This window comes from Arvicola amphibius, chromosome 8 (assembly GCF_903992535.2).
Source record: "Arvicola amphibius chromosome 8, mArvAmp1.2, whole genome shotgun sequence".
Lineage (NCBI taxonomy): Eukaryota > Metazoa > Chordata > Mammalia > Rodentia > Cricetidae > Arvicola > Arvicola amphibius.
In genome coordinates, this window is record NC_052054.1 from 96389703 (window position 1) to 96407605 (window position 17903).

Consider the following 17903-nt stretch of genomic DNA (forward strand, 5'->3'; position numbering starts at 1 on the left):
AATCATAAGCATAATGTCCTCAGAGGAATAAGATGAAATATGGAGCTTACTTAGCAAGATGTATGACCAACATGTGAGAGAAATTATAAATGTGCATCTATGGAAGCCCATCTCTGTAAGAATGAAAGCATTCATAGGTTTTTTTCAGATGGAATGTCACCCACATGATTACTCTCAAAATCTCAACTTAGTTTTTATGGAAATGAAATGTTCATCTTAAAATCCTAATGGGAATGAAAAAAATTTCAACCACTCACATTCGCTGAGGCAGAATTTATGACAATTTTGTAGCACAAACCTATAAGAAACCTACACTAAAATCCTACAGTAGAGTATAAATCTACCATATAATACAACCCTACAATACAGTGCAGACCCATAGCATAGTACAGACCTACTGAATAATACAGACCTGTCATAGTGTAAAAACCTACAGTATAGACAACCATACAGTAAAAACCTACAGTACAGTACAAACCCTATAGTATAGTATAGTAGTAGTATATATAGTATACTATATATATATACACACACTATTATAGATATAGTATAGTATTATACTATAGTATAATACAAAGCTGTGGTATATTATAAACCTACAACATAGAACAGACCAACAGTAATGAGTATAACACTGCATGAAAATTCACATGTAAATTAATAAAATGGAGTTGATTGCAAGGAAATGATGTTATACATTTTTCTTCATTTTGATAATGTAAGAAAACAAATCAGAGAACAGATGATCTTTTTAACTAGGGTGTGGATAACTATACAAAGAACTTGAACACATATTTAAACAAAATTTAATCCAAAATGTATTAAGGGCTAAATTTATAAAACTTACAACATGAAAAAGACATCAAGAGAATGGAAGAATATATTTAAAATGGCTCATTTTAAAAAATGTTCATCTAAGATGTATGAAACTCATCTATAAAATATAGTAAAATATTCAATTATATAACATAAAAATAAGTTAAACAGATGTTCTTCTAAGAATATGTATCAATGTCCTGTTACAAGTGGGAAGGATTCTCAACATTATTTGAAATAGAGATGAAAATTGAAATGGCAATATGGTTTTATTTTATACTTTTTGGAATGTTGAAAATTCAAAAGTCAGGGAAGTTGGTTGGTACCAATGGCAACCCTCAGACTTTGCTAGCAGCGGGGGTGAAAGAGTGAAGACTCTTTGAACAACAGTGTTTAAACAGAGTCATCCTGAATCATTGGTTTCATTCTTTTGTGGAATTGAAATGTATTTCAACATAAAAGTTGGGTATAAATGTTAGGACTACTTATAGCAGCCTAAAATTATGTGTGATTTAAATGCAAACTGGAGAATGGATAAACAAATTATAATATGTGCAAGCTGTAGAATTTATTCAGCCACAAAACATTTGAGGTACTATTATATCTTCTATATGTGATAAGCCTCAAAAGCATTGTACTAAGTTAAATATGTCATAAATATAAGGGAATACCATATGTGTTTCATTTTATGCAGTATTTAACATTATAAAAAGTAATGCATGCTATACCAAATTATTAAGTTAGACAATACAACATTTAATTTCTAGTAATGGAATTTATTTGGAGGTAAAAAGAACATTCACACAAGAATTCATGTGGTGCTTGAATAACCTAACCATATTAATATAATAAAAATACTGAACTGTATATTTAAATTTAATGACTAATGTTATCATTTTAAAAGTCACCAGCAGAATTTACAATGTCTTCAAAGAATGACATCATTTTAACAAAATAGAGAATTTACGCTCTAAATTAGATGAAGTTTTTGTTTTCTTTACGTTATGAGCCTTAAACAAGGCAGGATATTATTATGTAGACATAATTGACCTCCGTATCGGGATCTGCCTACCACTTACTCCCCAGGGCTTATATTATAGGCATATGCTACAATAATTGGCTCATAAATATAATTTCTTTAAGTTTTAATATTCAATGAGTAGGGAATGCTGGAGGAGGAAAGGCTTAAGCAGGAAAAAAGTAGGGGATGAGGGAGATGATGGGTAGGGAGTGGATTTAAGAAAACAAAGAATGAGAGAGTTGTATGCAAACTTACTGTATTGTATCAAAATTCATTAGAAAGAAAACATGAGCTTGAAGTAATATACCTTGCCTGGCTGGAAATAGCTGTTCTTAGGAGCTGTGAGTTATTAAAAGTTAAAAAGAATAAAACCAGCAGCAGTAGGATACATCCTCATAATATTGGAAAAAGAGGCATCAGAGACCTCCATCCAAATAATACAGGCTCTTGTCATTTGTTTCTTTTGGTTTCCCAGTAGAAACTAATGATAAGAGCCTATTGTTGAAGCACCAGGCACTTTGGGTGAATGACATAAAGAAATCAAGCTAGAAGTGACGTGAAAGTTTTCTCCCTGCTGGCTAGTTTTCATAATTTTGTAAGGTGCTATGCAGACTCCTGGGTGATAAGCAATATTATTAGTTGTAAGCTTTTTGAACAAGAATGCTAATATGTCAGATAAGACATATCCATTGTTGTAATAATAATGTTCCTTTTATGGGGTACCCAATCACTTTCTGATTTTAAGGACTACTCCACAGAAGTAAATTCATGTCTGCTTCTGTAAATGCTTAGGAAATAATTCACAAAGGGGTAGGCGTAGGCCCTAGTGTGAACTGAAACCTATTACTTAGGTAAACTGACAGAACAACAAGCTACCATTTAAACATTTATATTTGCACCCAAATACAACACTGTTCTCATCTTTAATCAAAAAAACTTCCTTTCAAGTGAACAGAGACTCACATCTACCCAAGGTGCTGAGAATAAGTGGAAGATTAATGCTGATCCCTAAACAGACATGAATTCAATTTGTTCTAAGAGTCCAAAAATATTGCAACAAAGAGACAGAAAGAATGTAAAATCTGAAAGATACTGAGTTCTGTGAAATATTTTCTATGCAAGTAACTGTCATTATAATCTTGAACTCAGAGAAGTTTTTACTGTGTGTCTGTTAAAAAAAAACATGGCCTGTCAAGAGGTTATCATGAAAAAGAAGGGATTGATCTATTTCTTACAGAAAGATTTAGGAGATGAAGAGTCATTGTCTTCAGTTGGATATAGATTCATTATTTCAGTAGGCTTATGTATATAGCTTCAATCCCATGTTCATACAGATTATTCAACTTAATTTAAATGTACTACAAAACAAAGCAAAACCGAAAATTCATTAATCTACAAATGTGTATAGTATTTATAGGAATGGAAGTGAAAAGGAATACAGAAGAAAAATCAATAGAAAGCATTATATACATGTATAAAATTGCCAAAGAACTAAATTAATGCAAAAAGACTTTAAAATGTATAAATATTATAAATAAATAGAAGGGTATAAAATGTGGGGATTTGAAGATCAAATACTGTGTCAATATTGATTTTTTAAACCTATATGCAATATAAAGCTGTTGAAATTCCAATAAAATTCCTAGTTTATTTGTAGATGGTGAAATTATGACGATATGGCAGAAAATGAGCAATTGTATTAGAGTGAGTAAATTGCGGGACAAAGGAAACAGTTCATCAATAAAGTATTGGCCTCTTAAGCATGAGGGTCTAAATTTGACCTCTAGAACACAAGTAAAAAGTCCAGGGAAATATGGGCACCATTATATTCCTATAGTCTTATCGAAGAGCTCTCTGGGCGGCTTTATATTCCTATAGTTTTGCCAATGATCTATCTTGACACCTTTATATTCCTGTAGCCTTATTGATGTCTTATTGACAAATGAGAGAAACTGTATCCAAGGAGATAATGTTTTTGAAGATGACATCAGCTATTATCCATTGGCTTCCATATGTTCCTACAGAGATGTACACATGCACCTGTATACATACTGGCCACCCACATACATAAACGTTAAGATGCTGAGTCAAGTTACATTTCTAAATATAAATACACAATAAATCTCTGATACCACATAAAAAAGAAGTTATTCAGAAGTGGATAGCTATGTAAAATGAGAAAAGATAGTATTAAAAAGTTTTAAAAAGAAAGAACTAGTAATCTCTAAATATACATATTCTTGGGATCATCAAATATACTTTTTATAATAAACATTTAGAAATGTAAAATAGGTTGACCAATACTTACTGTCAAGAACAGGTACAGAGCAGTAGAATGTGAATATTGGCAGATGGTATGTGAAGGGGTTCTCTAGTAAGGAAGATTGTGCTTGAGATATAAGTATCTATAAGAGTACAAAAGTGCACAATTAAATAGACACAGGAAATTATCATACACACATATGTACCCACACTGCAGAAATGATACTATAACAATGCTAACATATAGTTTGTTTTCTACTAAAATTTTTAAAAACTAATATCATAAAGAACTGGGTAACATATTACATAGTTTTTGTAACATTTCTTTTGATCAAATGTATCGCTTTAGATATTCTCATAAAATATAAGAAAATGCAATAAAAACACAATCTGTAATATGCAAACACTAGTCAAATGAAAATTATGAAACCAGGAATTTTGGCACACTTGTAATCTGTGATCCTAATACTCAGAAAGTTGCCACTAGAATGAGGCCAGCATGGGCTACATAGTATGACCATGTCTAGAGAAAATTTAAAAATATATAAAATAGAAAAAATATGGCTATAATTAAACAGACTTTTTAAAATGGCACATTCCAAATGATTAATGAGTATACAGCTTTTTAATAAAAATGCATACAATTTAAATATTAAGAAAGTTTAAATGGGATCTAGAGTGATAGATCAGAATATAAGAGTAATTGTTGCTTTATCCAAGGAACTGGATTTGACTCTGAGTATCTATGGGTGGCTCCCAAATGCCTGTAATAGAAATTTCAGGGCACCTGTCACATTCTTTTGGCCCCTGTAGGCACAAGGCACTTATTTGGTGCACATACATAAATTCAGGCCAAACATTCCCTCAAATAAAAATAAAAATAATTTAAGATAACAAAATTTGAGGCACTATTGATGACCAATTTATTATTAGTTAAAATATTTTCATAAAAATGTTAAGCAATGCAAAATATATGTTCTGTTTATAAAGATAACAAAGTAATACCTTTTCAGTTATGTTTATATAAAAATATTTAAAATATTTTCATTATTAATAAATGTAAAATAAGTGCTTTATTATCATTGATTATGAGTGGATCTACCTATATGGGCCATCTTAATGTAAAAAAAAAAAAAAAAAAAAAAAAAAAAAAAAACAAGTAACCACACCTTAGGCCAGGATGTGCAGTCATACTTGTCAACAATGCTAAAATTCCCTGACCTTCAGACAAGGTGGAAATAAGGTTCACACTCTTAGGCTTCCATGTATTCCTCCCCTTTTATTGATTTTAATAAATCCTGAGTTTCTGCTACAGGAGAGATGATCACATCTGCCTTAAGTGAACACTTTCCCAATTTCCAGACTCATCCATCTTCAGTACATGCATTCTGATCATTCATGTCCATGTCTTAGGCGCCTGGGGGAAAAAAGATCAAACCCATCTCTGACTGCTAACCTCTGTAAGTAAAGGCTTAAGAGAGAAAATACTTCTAGACATTCTTTGACACAACTTTTGTCAAGAGGGTTTACCAATAATGAGATAATCATGTGCAAGCAGATAATGCTTTGTGATATACATGCTCCTATGGCTATGGTTTTTCCTAATTAAAGGAATGGAGGATCACCAGGAGTGGGAAACCCATTTTAAATTAGTCTAGTGTATTTCTTAACAGTTTTCAGATGTATCAAAATCTAGAAATGTCTTTTTAAGCATGACAAATCTAATAACCCATTAATAATGTCCAACTTCTCTTAGACAAGTCTTAATCCTTTAGTAATCATTAGCATCTTATAGTGAACTAAAGCAGTTACAAACATTAATAGGTCAATACCATAATTCTAGTGTGGAAATTAACAATAAACATACAATTTGTCAAATCATAATTCTCTTAAATCTGTTCTAATCATAAGGTAAGAAAAGGTTTCTGTGATGGGTAAGAGACCAATTGCAATGCTGCTTTTAAGCAATTGTCCCAGTCTCTGAAGAGCAGCAAAACCCGTGATGCTACCCTCCTCATCTCTGAAGATGGACTTCAGTCACTCTTTATAATGAGTCTTCTTGCCCCAGAGGGGAAAATTGAGGTCTCAGTTCTCAAGTTTTCTCAACATTTCAACATTTTAACAGCAGATGGAACATCTGACTGGCAACCTGAGTTTTGTATCCCAAGGTATAAAACAGTCAAATATTCAGTTGGCATTTTGGGGCTCTCTCCAAGGTAAATAGGACTTACTAGGTAGGGAATTTTGCACAGTAAGTCCATCAAGAGGCTTGGAATTACCACAATCTTATTTCCCTTCTCAGACTACAGGATGATGGCATTAAGTCAGGAACGGGTCCAGGAATCACTACGACATAGGATAGTAATAGGAGGGCAACTAGGTGAATACTGAATGCTGAATTCATCCACATTTTTTCCATACACTTTTGTATCCCAATATAAAAAGGGGAAGATAAAGGCTGCTTTGACATGATACAAAGAATATCTAGAACAGTTATTTTCTTAAATGCTTTGAGACATCAAATCACTCACATTCTCTTGTTTAGGCAGTGAATCCACCATAGATCAAGTATCCTGAAGGCAGTCACCCCCAAGGTCAAACCACCCATCTCAAAAGAAGGAGTAGAAGTATGCTTGAATTTCCTGACAGTTGATCAGGGGTTGGGGGCAAGGGGAAGTGGATCTACCTGTGAGGACCATCTTAATGTCAATAGGACCAAGTAACCACATCCTAGGTCAGGAAATGTAGCCACACTTGTCAACAACTTTGAGCAAACTTAAACTCTCTGACCTTCAGACAATTTAGAAATAGGGTCAAATTTTTGGGCCTCCACACATCTGGAGTCCACAACGTTCACCTTGCAGTATCAAATAAACTAAGAAACACTGAGCAAGGGTAGAGAATAAGATATCAATCAATTTTTATCTACCTGGTGTTTATAGTATACTTCACTTTGCAAAAAAAAAAAAATGCATTACATTCCAGTGTTCACAGAGCATCGAAAGGTGTAGGATACATTCTGGATTATGAAATGCTCCAAAACTTGCAGAGAAAAGCATAGACTACATTTCTTAGTTACAATACTGTCCAAATATAAAATTTAACAAATATGAAAATATTTAAGATGTGCCAATATTTGGATGTTAAACATGTCCAAATATCCTAGTATCCACATGATTACTAAAAATATTTCATGGAAATGAAAAAAACATAATGCAGAAAATTTTACTTTATGTATCCTAAACATTCACTTTTAAGAAATTAACTTGATCAATGATAAAACTGATAGGATTTTTTTTTTCTCATGCGAGCTCTCTGCCAATACAAAAATCCCAATCAAGCCAAATCACAACTAGACAAATTAAAAATATCCAGGTTTAATGGGATTCCTGTGCTCTTGGGTGGCCATGAGGGGGAAACAAGAGGCTGTGAACGTGACCAATGGGAGGAAAGAAAAGAGACCACAAGGGGACCTTCTGGGGAAGCAATTTAAATAGACTGGGGAGTGGTCAAGATTTTGGTGGGCTCATCTTGACACTCCTCCGGGGAGGGGTCAAGGCTTGGCAGGCATAGGGATGGGGCCTCCCAAAGATGGAGGCCAGTGACTGGGACATGGGACTTACATTCCAGACTGTTTGTATAAGGGGTAAAAGGAAGCTGAGGTGATATTTTGATTAACATCTAGACTCTCTTAGGAAAAAGGGGCATTGTCTCAAGTCTGGCTACTTCCTACAGGCATTGGGTGATGTGTGGAAGAGGAGAGATAGTTGTTGGTGGGTCCACACACAGCAAGAGGTGTGGCTGAGAAGGCACCCCATGTACTGTCATCCCAGAGATGTCAGACATCTGTTCCTTGGGGGAGGTGAGAAGGCAGGTGTCTAAAAAAATTGTTATCACCAAATATGAGTGTACCAGAATGAGGAGCAGGTAGGCCCTTCATTGTGGCGTCCTGGAAAAACAGACAATGGCAGTCGAGGGGGTGGTGAGAATAACCATGTGAGGTCCTTCCATTGAGGTTCAAGAGACCAAGGAGTTAACTGTTTGAAGAGTACTCTGTCCCCTGGGGAGAGTGAGGCAGGTTTAGGGGCCTTAGGGTCCACTGGTATGGGGGCATGGAGACAGCTGTCAGCATATGAATGGAGAAGGGACCATAAAAGGGAGAGGTAGGGTAGGTGCCCTGCCAGTGGAAGATTTTGGACTGGGAGGTGATGGTAAAGGAGAAAGGGCCTGCCATAAATCAGCTCAAAAGGGCTCAGGCCTATAGGGGAATATGGGGTGGCCCTGAGCAGAGGAAGGGCAATGGGGAGAAGGGAGGGCCAAGATAACCTGAGTCCACTGGAGAGCTTGGTTAGTTATTGTTTGATGAGTTCATTGGCCCACTCTACCTTTCTTGAGAATTGTGGATGATAGGGGGTGTGGAATTTCCAGGAGATATTGAGAGCTTCTGACACAAGATCGATGACCCTTGTAGTGAAGGCTGGCCCATTGTCCATCGGGATTGTTCATGTGACACTAAACTAAGGAATGATGTGGTCCAAGAGTACCTGAGCCACCACATCTGCTGTTTCCCTGGAGGCTGGAAATGATTCTTTCCATCCTGTATAAGTGTCCACAAGTGTTAAAAGATAATGGAGCATTTTATGAGTAGGCATATAAATGAAATCAATCTGCCAATCTTTGCCCAGTTGTTGTCCACGAAGCTGGTATAGAGACTGACGTTTGTGGAGAGCCCCTTGTGGATTGGCCTGGGCACATGTCTGGCAAGAAGAGTGAACCTGTAAAATAGAATCTTGGAGATGGGTGGGGTCAAAAAGGGGCTCCAAGAAGCGGAACAAAGCTTTGGGGAAGCAGCTAAGGATATCTCAACCCAGTAAAGGCGCTGGGCAAACAGGTATCACTAAGAAAGAATGAGAGAAAACTTGTCCTGCAAGAATGCAGGGCAGTGGCAAAGTTTTAAGTGGAGAGGAATGGGTCACATCTACCCCCATAACTGAAATTGGTGAGGGGAACATGAGGCCTGAGTGAGATGTTAGAACAGAATAGGTTGCTCCCGTGTCCAAAAAGTAATAGACTTATCTGCTACCTGTAGCTTTACCCTAGGCTCAGATAGGGTTATGGAATATACCACGTCTGGGCAGTGAATTTTCTGCAAAGCTGAGAAGTTTGAAGGCTGGCACAGTTTCACTTGCTGATGTTGGTGAGGCTGGACCTCTGTGGTGAAGCACAGAGGACAAGCCTGCATGGAAGCATTGTGATTTCTAGTGTCCAGGTTGCTGGCAGATAGGGCATAACCTTGAAGGAGGCATAGTGCAATATCATGCCCCATGACCATTTAGGCCATACTTGAAATAGCTTGCCTGTGAGGTTGACTTAGGCTGGGCTCTATCATGGTAGAGCCTTGTGGTTGGCTTCCCTTGTCCCCCTTCCTGTGACTTTAGGGCAGCTGCTAAAGCCTGGGCTTGTAGGGTAGCTGCCTGTTGTAGCCTTGTCTGTTGGGAAGACTCAGCTGATTCTTCTCAGGAATTAAAAACTTTAAAGGTCATTTTCACCAATTCCTGTATAAGAGTTTGGGAACCCTCCTCAACCTTTCTTAACTTTTTCCTAATATCTGGTGCTGACTGAGAAATAAAATTGGTAGGCAGAAGGATTAGTAGAAAAGAAACCTAGCTGCTTTTTTTTTTTTTTTATCTGAGAAAGATCTGGAAGAGAAAAGGGAACATGAACTTTCATAATGCCATTGACTCCCGCCACCTCCCAGAGAAGAAGAGAAGGGCAGAGCTATGGTGGGATCTGGTATGGGAGGAGACTGGGGAGGACTGGGGGGCTAGCCCAGTGCACAGAGGGGGTCCAAGGGTGGGGAGGCAGACGGGGTCCAAGGGTGGGGAGATGAGGTGGGAGGTGGAGGGGAAGGTGGGTAAAGTGGAAATTGACCTTGAACCTCTGGATTGGGAAGACAGAGTGTAGACAGAGAAGTAAAGGAATATGAAGAATGTTGCTCCACAGGAGGGGATTGGGTAGTGTGGGCTTGAGGGAGTCGGGGAGGGGCAGTGCCTCTGGCCGCATGGTCTACCTGGAAATATCAGAGTCCCAATTCCCAGATGACCTGGAATTTGGAGGTGTTGTGGCCTTAGCGACCAAGATTGGCTACTAAGGGAAGGGCAGGAACGCAGAGCCCAAAAAGCATGGAAATATGTAAGCTTTCCTCATTTGTCTTTACAAAAATTTTCGAGGTCCTAGAGGACAGTTAAGGTCAAATCTTAGTGTGTAAGGAAATTAGCCATTCAGGACAGATTGTGTCAGACAGTCTCAATTTATAAAGATTTTGTAAGAGGCATCCCAGGGGCGAAAGAAGATCTGGCTTTGAACTGCAAGTGCCCATTTCAAACTCTATGCCCACCAAGTGGCCTAAGTCTATTACAATGCGTCCACTAAAATAGCTCTTAGGCCTAATGGGACTGTGGAAATTGAATGCTAGGCATCCCTAAAGCAAAGTCCATCTCAGCCAGACTCAGTCTTGCCAGTCTAGCCGCTGCTGAGATCAAACTCTTGGTGTGAGTTCGCAGCTTCAACAAGAGTCTGATAATCAACAAAAGTAAGTATGAATGGGTCCTCCCAAAACCCTATAGCATAGATAAGAAAAAGGGACTCACCAAGATGCAGCCACTGTAGCCCAAGAACTGGTTTTAACTGGCAGGGAGAGCTCAGATTGTGGACTTGGGGGCTTTCAATGCGTGGTCTAAGGCCACACAGAAAGGCCACCCATCCCTGTGGGGCTTCCAAGATGTCAGGAATTTTTCCTAACACGAGCTCTCTGCTGATGCAAAAATCCCAGTCAAGCCAAATCACAACAACCAAGTTAAAAAATATCCAGGTTTAATGGGATTCCGGTGCTCTTGGGTGGCTCCAAGGGGAACCAAGAGTACACAAACGTGACCACCAGGAGGAAGAGGAAAGAGACCATGAGGGGACCTTCTGGGGAAGCAGTTTAAGTAGACTAAAGGAGTGGTCAAGATCTTTTCGGGCTCTTCTTGACACTCCTCATGGGAGGGGTCAAGGCTTGGCGGGCACAGGGATGGAGTTTCCAAAGATGGAGGCCAGAGACCGGGACTCGGGACTTAAAAAAATCTCAATTTAAAAAGTAAAAATTGAGTTTGGAAACATGATTCCGTAATTGAGAGAACTTCCTGCTTCTGCAGAGAACCTGAGCTTGGTGTCCAGCATCCACTTCCAGCAGTTGGCAACCATTTGTAACCTCAGTTGTGATGAATCAGATACCCTCAGATGCCTTCTCAGCGGACATACACACACGTTTATACACACACACACACACACATACACACACACACACACTTAAAAAACAAAATTACTATGTGTAAAATTGAACACAAATTGTTGGCCTTTTTTCTTTTAAATTTTTGATTAATTTATTTATTTTATAGCCAAACCAAATTCCTCCTTCTTAATTCCCTTCCCCATGCCCTCTGCCCCCCCCCAATTCACTCCTCCTCTGTTTCTGTTCAGAAAGGGCAGCCTCCCCTGGGTATTAACAAAGCATGGCATATGAAGTTTTAGTAGGACTGAGCACCTCCCCTTGTATTAAGTCTAGGCCAGGCAACCTACTATGAGGGATAGGATCCCAAAAGCCAGCCAATATATATACTAAAGAATGTTCTTTTTGCCTTTTGAGAATTTCATATGAAGTACTTTGGTCTAATTCACTGTCCCTCCAACTCCTTCCAAGTCCACTCTATCTTCACATCCCTAATCACCCTATTTGACTTTTTTCTCTTTTTTTAATTGCTTTATAAATAATATTCTGTTTTTATTTTTTATTATTATGATAAAAATATCCTAACAAAATGCAGGGAATTTAAACATCATTGTATCCATAGTCAAAAACATATATACCAATGGATCTTTGCTACCTTGCTTGCTCATCAAATCTTGTTTTTTCCTCTCTTATGCTGGTAGCTAAGAAATGATGCCAACAAGAGTAGGCCAAATTTTCAAACCCATTATCTTAAGATAACAACACATAGACATACCCATAAGCCTAACAATAGCAGACAATCCTCATTAAGATTCTCATCCCAGGAGACTACAGATTGTATCAAATTGACAAAGATTGAAAAATCAATATAATATAAATTCAGATTGACCAATAAAATGAAGTGTTACAAATTACCATCATTTGCTGATAAAAAAAGAGACTCAGTCCTGGACTTAGGGGGAGCTGGGAGGACCTTGGACTTAACATAGTGAAGGGAACCCTGATGGCTCTTTGTCTTGGAGAGGGATGGAGAGGGGGTATGGGTGGAAGGGAGGGGAGGGAAGGGGGAGGAGGAGGGAAGGGGATGGAAATCTTTAATAAAAAAAATGAGGAAAAAAAAAGAGAGACTCAGGCTATGTGTGTGTGTATTCATAATTCATATATGTATTATGTATATGTATACCTATACCTCTATAATTATATATATATATATATATGTTATGTTTTGTATACATTTACATGTTTAAAACTTGTATGAAATGCATGTATTTCAGGTAAGACAGTTGACAAACGACTCAATGGAAACAAACAAGCAGACTGGATTTTCAACATTTATTAAAAAGTAACTTGTAACCAAATAGCTTTAAACAAATACAATTCCTAGCTCAAATGGCTTGGTCAATTAAGAACTATCATGAAGCACAAAAAAAAAAATTAGTAAATTGAAAAAGAGGCAATGCTTCTGAATTCAGTCGATGAGCTAAAAACTTCCTGATGCATCAACCACAGATATTAAGAGAAGCCAGCTGCAGATCAACACTATTTTTAAATCATCAAAAGTATCAAATTATATTCAACACTCCATAAACAATGTATCATTACAAATTTGAATTTATTTAGGTATGTTAAACTGGTATAACATTTGAATCAATCAGAATAATTCATCATCTTACTGAAAAGGAAATACAGAATTCTATAGAAGCCAAAAGGACATGATTGACAGAAAGTTTTCAGGAAAATGAAGATCATATCTGCCACCCTTAATCAGTCAAAGAACAAAGGAAAAAAATCACACACTGAGCACGGTTCATAATGATGAAAGACTATCATAAAACCCCACAGTTGGAGTGCCAGCATCCCTTCTCACTATTCAGAGCTGAAATGGGAGTTACATAAATTGCTAGGGAGATAGAAAAAAATTACATGAACATAAAATGCTCATTTAACCACGGGTCTATTAATAAATGGCCAACTTTTTTACACATACACACTCAAATTGAAGACTTCAACAAAGAAATAAGTAGGCATAATAAGTGATTTTTGTATGTTTGAAGGACATAGGATCAACTTACGTGAGACAGATCATATCTGTATATTTAAATAAATAATAAGTTAAAATATATGTACACATATACCATTACATAATAACTGTCTTTTAAGTGCAATAATTTATATGTAGTATTTATGTGAAACTGTAAAACAATTGGAAATTAAAATCTCAATTATTTAGAATGATTTGAGATTTAAATATATTAAGACTTGGCTTATTAAGAACATAATTTCTCTACACATAACACAATGATTCACCTCAGAGAATACTTCAGCAAGAATGTGTCATAGTTTGCTTGTCTATTGTCATGACAATTTGCTATAAAGCAAATTGGGGGAGGAAGGGTTTATTCAGCTTACTCTGCCACATTTCTGTTCACCACTGAAGGAAGTCAGGATAAGAACTCAAACAGGGCAGGAACCTGGAGGTAGGAGCTGATGCAGAGGCCATGGAACAGTGCTACATCCTGACTTGCTTCCACTGGCTTGCTCAGCCTGCTTTCTTTCAGAACCCAGAACTGCCAGACCAGGGATGGTACCACCCACCATGGGCTAGGCCCTCCCCTATTGATAACTAATTGAGAAAATGTCTTATAGCTGGATCTCATGGAAGCATTTTCTTAAGTGAGGCTCCTTTTTTTTCTGATGATTTTAGCTTGTGTCAAGTTGACATACAAAACCAGTCTCGACAGAGTGAGAATGAAAACAGAAATTTTAAGTTTACAATGGAGACAGTTGTTTTGATCCATCTCATTTGCGACCCAAACACATTTCAAGTAGCAAATATATGAAGTTACAGGGATGGTATTGCAGCTAAGTACACTTTATGCTCTGGCAGAGGACCCGGTTCAGCTTTCCAAAACTCAGATGGTGGCTCACAACCACCTGGGACTCCAGTTCCAGGAGATCTGGTGCCCAATTCTGACCTCTGAGTGCACAAAGCAGTCACATGGTGTGATACATGCATGGAAGTGGTTACTCATACACATGAAATAAGATTAACACATATAAGTTTTTAAAAAGAAAACACACATACAAAACATAAAAACAGTGAAGAGGAGATTTTCAAATAACACATTTTATGATCAAAAAGCATTAATTTCATGTTAAGCATTGTTTAAATGTGTCCATATACTAATGTATTATATTAAATACATTTAGGCCCATGTGTGGTGGTATACACCTTTAATCCTAGAACTTGGAAGGCTGAGGAAGAAAGAATAAGACTTCAAAGCTAGCCTTGATCCCACACCAAAACTCTGTCTTAGAGAATTAGAATAAAACACATAAGTTATTTTACTAAATGTACAGTCTGCTGACATTTGAAACTATTATTTAGCTCCCATTTGCATAACTAATTTTTAAAATGGCGAAAGGACATATTTTAAGAGTTTTTCCTGATGACTTAGTATGTAACTTCTTTTACTTAGATGTTTGCTCAAAGTGTATTCAGAATTCACAGGTTTCCACTCATGATTTACTGTTCGAAGCAGTAAACTGTCTTATAACAGGATACCACAAAGAGTGGAAACAGAATGAGTGAACTTTCTCATGCAAAGGCTTCCACAGATGTAATTAATTTTCTATGGTAGAAGATATGTGGAGATCAAACTAGAGTAATAATAATAAAAAAAAAAAACAATTAGTTGCTGGTTACAAAGCTCAAACAAGTTTTTGTCCTGATTAATAACGTTCAAAAATTTCCTATCTTTACTCTGGTAAGTGACATTAGGAAGAGAACTAATATTATTTCATTTAAGTAGTGACCCAGTTATAGATGCAAAGTGATCTATATTCATACCAATTCAATTGTTGTGTAACACTGGCTTGCCTCAGATGGTCCTAATTTACACATCCTACTTACTGTAGTTAGTTAACAGCTCCCAGGTTACTCTCTTGGTTTGGACACAATTTATAAGATTCCCTAGTGTCAACTTACATGATTTAAGTAGGAACCAGTAGTGACTTAGTAGTGGCATTACTAAAATGTACAATAACTATTAAAGTTTGTTTCATTTTTATATCTTTATTTTTACTTATTATTTGAAAATTTGGTATACCTATGCAATGAATTTATTAAACTTCTTTTATTTTGAGATTATAATATATTTACATTACTTCCTCCTCTTTTTTCCCTCCAGGCTTTTCCTAGACCCCTCCTTGCTCTGTTTAAAATTCATGGTTCTTTTCTTATTAAATGTATGAGAAATAAATACACATATATGAAAATAAATACACATATATGAAAAATAAATACTTACATACACACATATGTACATTCTCAAATGCATAAATATAACCTGCTCAGAATGTTACTTGTATATATGTTTTCAGGGTTGACTGGCTGATATCAATAAGCATGGTGTGTCCTTTTCTGGGGAAACTTCTAATCTCAGAATTAGTTGCCTGAAGTTCTTGTTATGAGGGTAAGATCTTTGGGGGCTCCCTGTGCATTTAAGCAGTATATTTGGATAATATCTAACCACCTGTACTTTTTGCTAACTCCCCTAAGGGTCAACATCTCACCTCTTCATTAACTTCATAGTGTGTGTGTGCGTGTGTGTGTGTGTGTGTGTGTGTGTGTGTTATTAATAACCCCTTGAGTCCAATCTGTACTTTCCTAAAGTCTCAACCTTGTCATTTTAGCTTGAGTCTTAGTGCTTGTATGAAACCGATTTTTATAGTTTTAGCTACTCACATACCTGGGAATACAATCTCATAGTAAACACACTGATCTCGTGGTTCTTGCAATTTTTCCACCTCTCTTCAGCAATAATGCCTGAGCTTTAGGCTTGGGTATTGCATTGTATATATAAAAATACTGATATTATTTCAGTAGTAGATGCTGTAATTTTTATATTTAAAAAAGAATCGTGCTGAATATGGTAGTGCATGACATTAATATCAACACCCAAGAGGCAAAGGTTGGTAGATCTCTGTGAGTTCAAGGTCAGCCTGATCCACATAATAAGTTTCAGGACAGACACAGTAACAAAGTAGAAAGACTTTGTTATATATTACCTCATATAATAATATATATATTATTATATATAACAATATTTTAAATACTGAAAACGAGTAAGGAGGGATATATGAGTTTGGAGGAAGAAAAGGGAAGGGAAGAATATTATAAGTATAATATAATCTCAAAAATTAAAAAAAGAGAAAATTGTTTTCACTCTTAGATACTAGCAAATAAGCAGCAAAATTATTTTATACTTTAATTGAAGTCTACTTATTTTATATTTAAGAAATTCCAGAAAGAAAAAAATAGGGAGAATGAACCTGAGAACAGGAAAACTGATGTAAGTTAAATACACAGTCCCAGATATAAATATCTCCAAGAAACTCATACAGTTGATTAAACACATTCAGCAAAGTAGCAAAATACAAAATTAATACACAAAATTCAGTAGTCTTTCTATATGTGAAGGACAAACTGACTGAAGACAATGTCAAAAAAATACACTTAACAATAGTTTAAAAAAATATCTTGGGATAACTCTAACCCAGCAAGTGAAAGACCTGTATACATATTTGTAAAGTTTTTTTTTTTTTTTTTTTTTTCTGAGACAGGGTTTCTCTGAGTTGTTTTGGTGCCTATCCTGGAACTCGCTCTGTAGACAAGGCTGGCCTCGAACTTATAGAGATCTGCCTGCCTATGCCTCCTGCATATTTGTAAAGTTTTTAAAAAACCAATTGATTGCTTTGAAGTCACTAAAGAGACCGGTAATCCATGTGAAAGTTATGAATTGAATACTTTAAGGATTTTGAAAGTTTGCATCTTTATATATCTAGATGTGTCATGCTTGGATGTAGCCATTGACATAATTTTCACACAATGGAATTTGAGTACTTTTCTATGAAGGATTTTGCTATGGGAACTCCTTCAGCCAATAGCCTTTAATATATCAGCATACTTTGGGCATGGTCTCATGTACTACAAATGCAGAAAAAAAAGCATGTGCGGGCCTCTTGGCTGCTGAATTTGGTTCCAGTGCACACAGAGGACTGACTGCAGAAGATTGCTACTTGGTCTGTGAGTTTATCCCCTAAAAAGTAAAGCTTTGTTATACTCCATTCTGAGCTATTTTGGAACTCATTTGTGCACCAGGATTTACATTTTTTTTATTATAGATCTTCTAATATTTTTTATTGGATGCAAAATTTTTCTTTTCAACTTTTATTGATTTTCCATGAATTTCATGTTATGAATTTTGATCCTACTTATCTCCCCATAACTTTGCTTCCATCCTTTGCTCATGAAACCTCTCCACCAAAAAAAAGAAAAGAAAAAAAGAAAGAAAGAGAGAAGAATAAAAGAATATCATCGTGTCCCCTGTGGTATGGCCTAGTGAGTCACACAGTTTACCCTTTAGTCCATTCATCTTTACTTGGAAGTGTTCATTGCTATGAGTCATTCATCTGGTTTGAGGCCTCATGTTTCTGTAGGTATCTGGACAAATATTTAGGTATAGAAAGGGA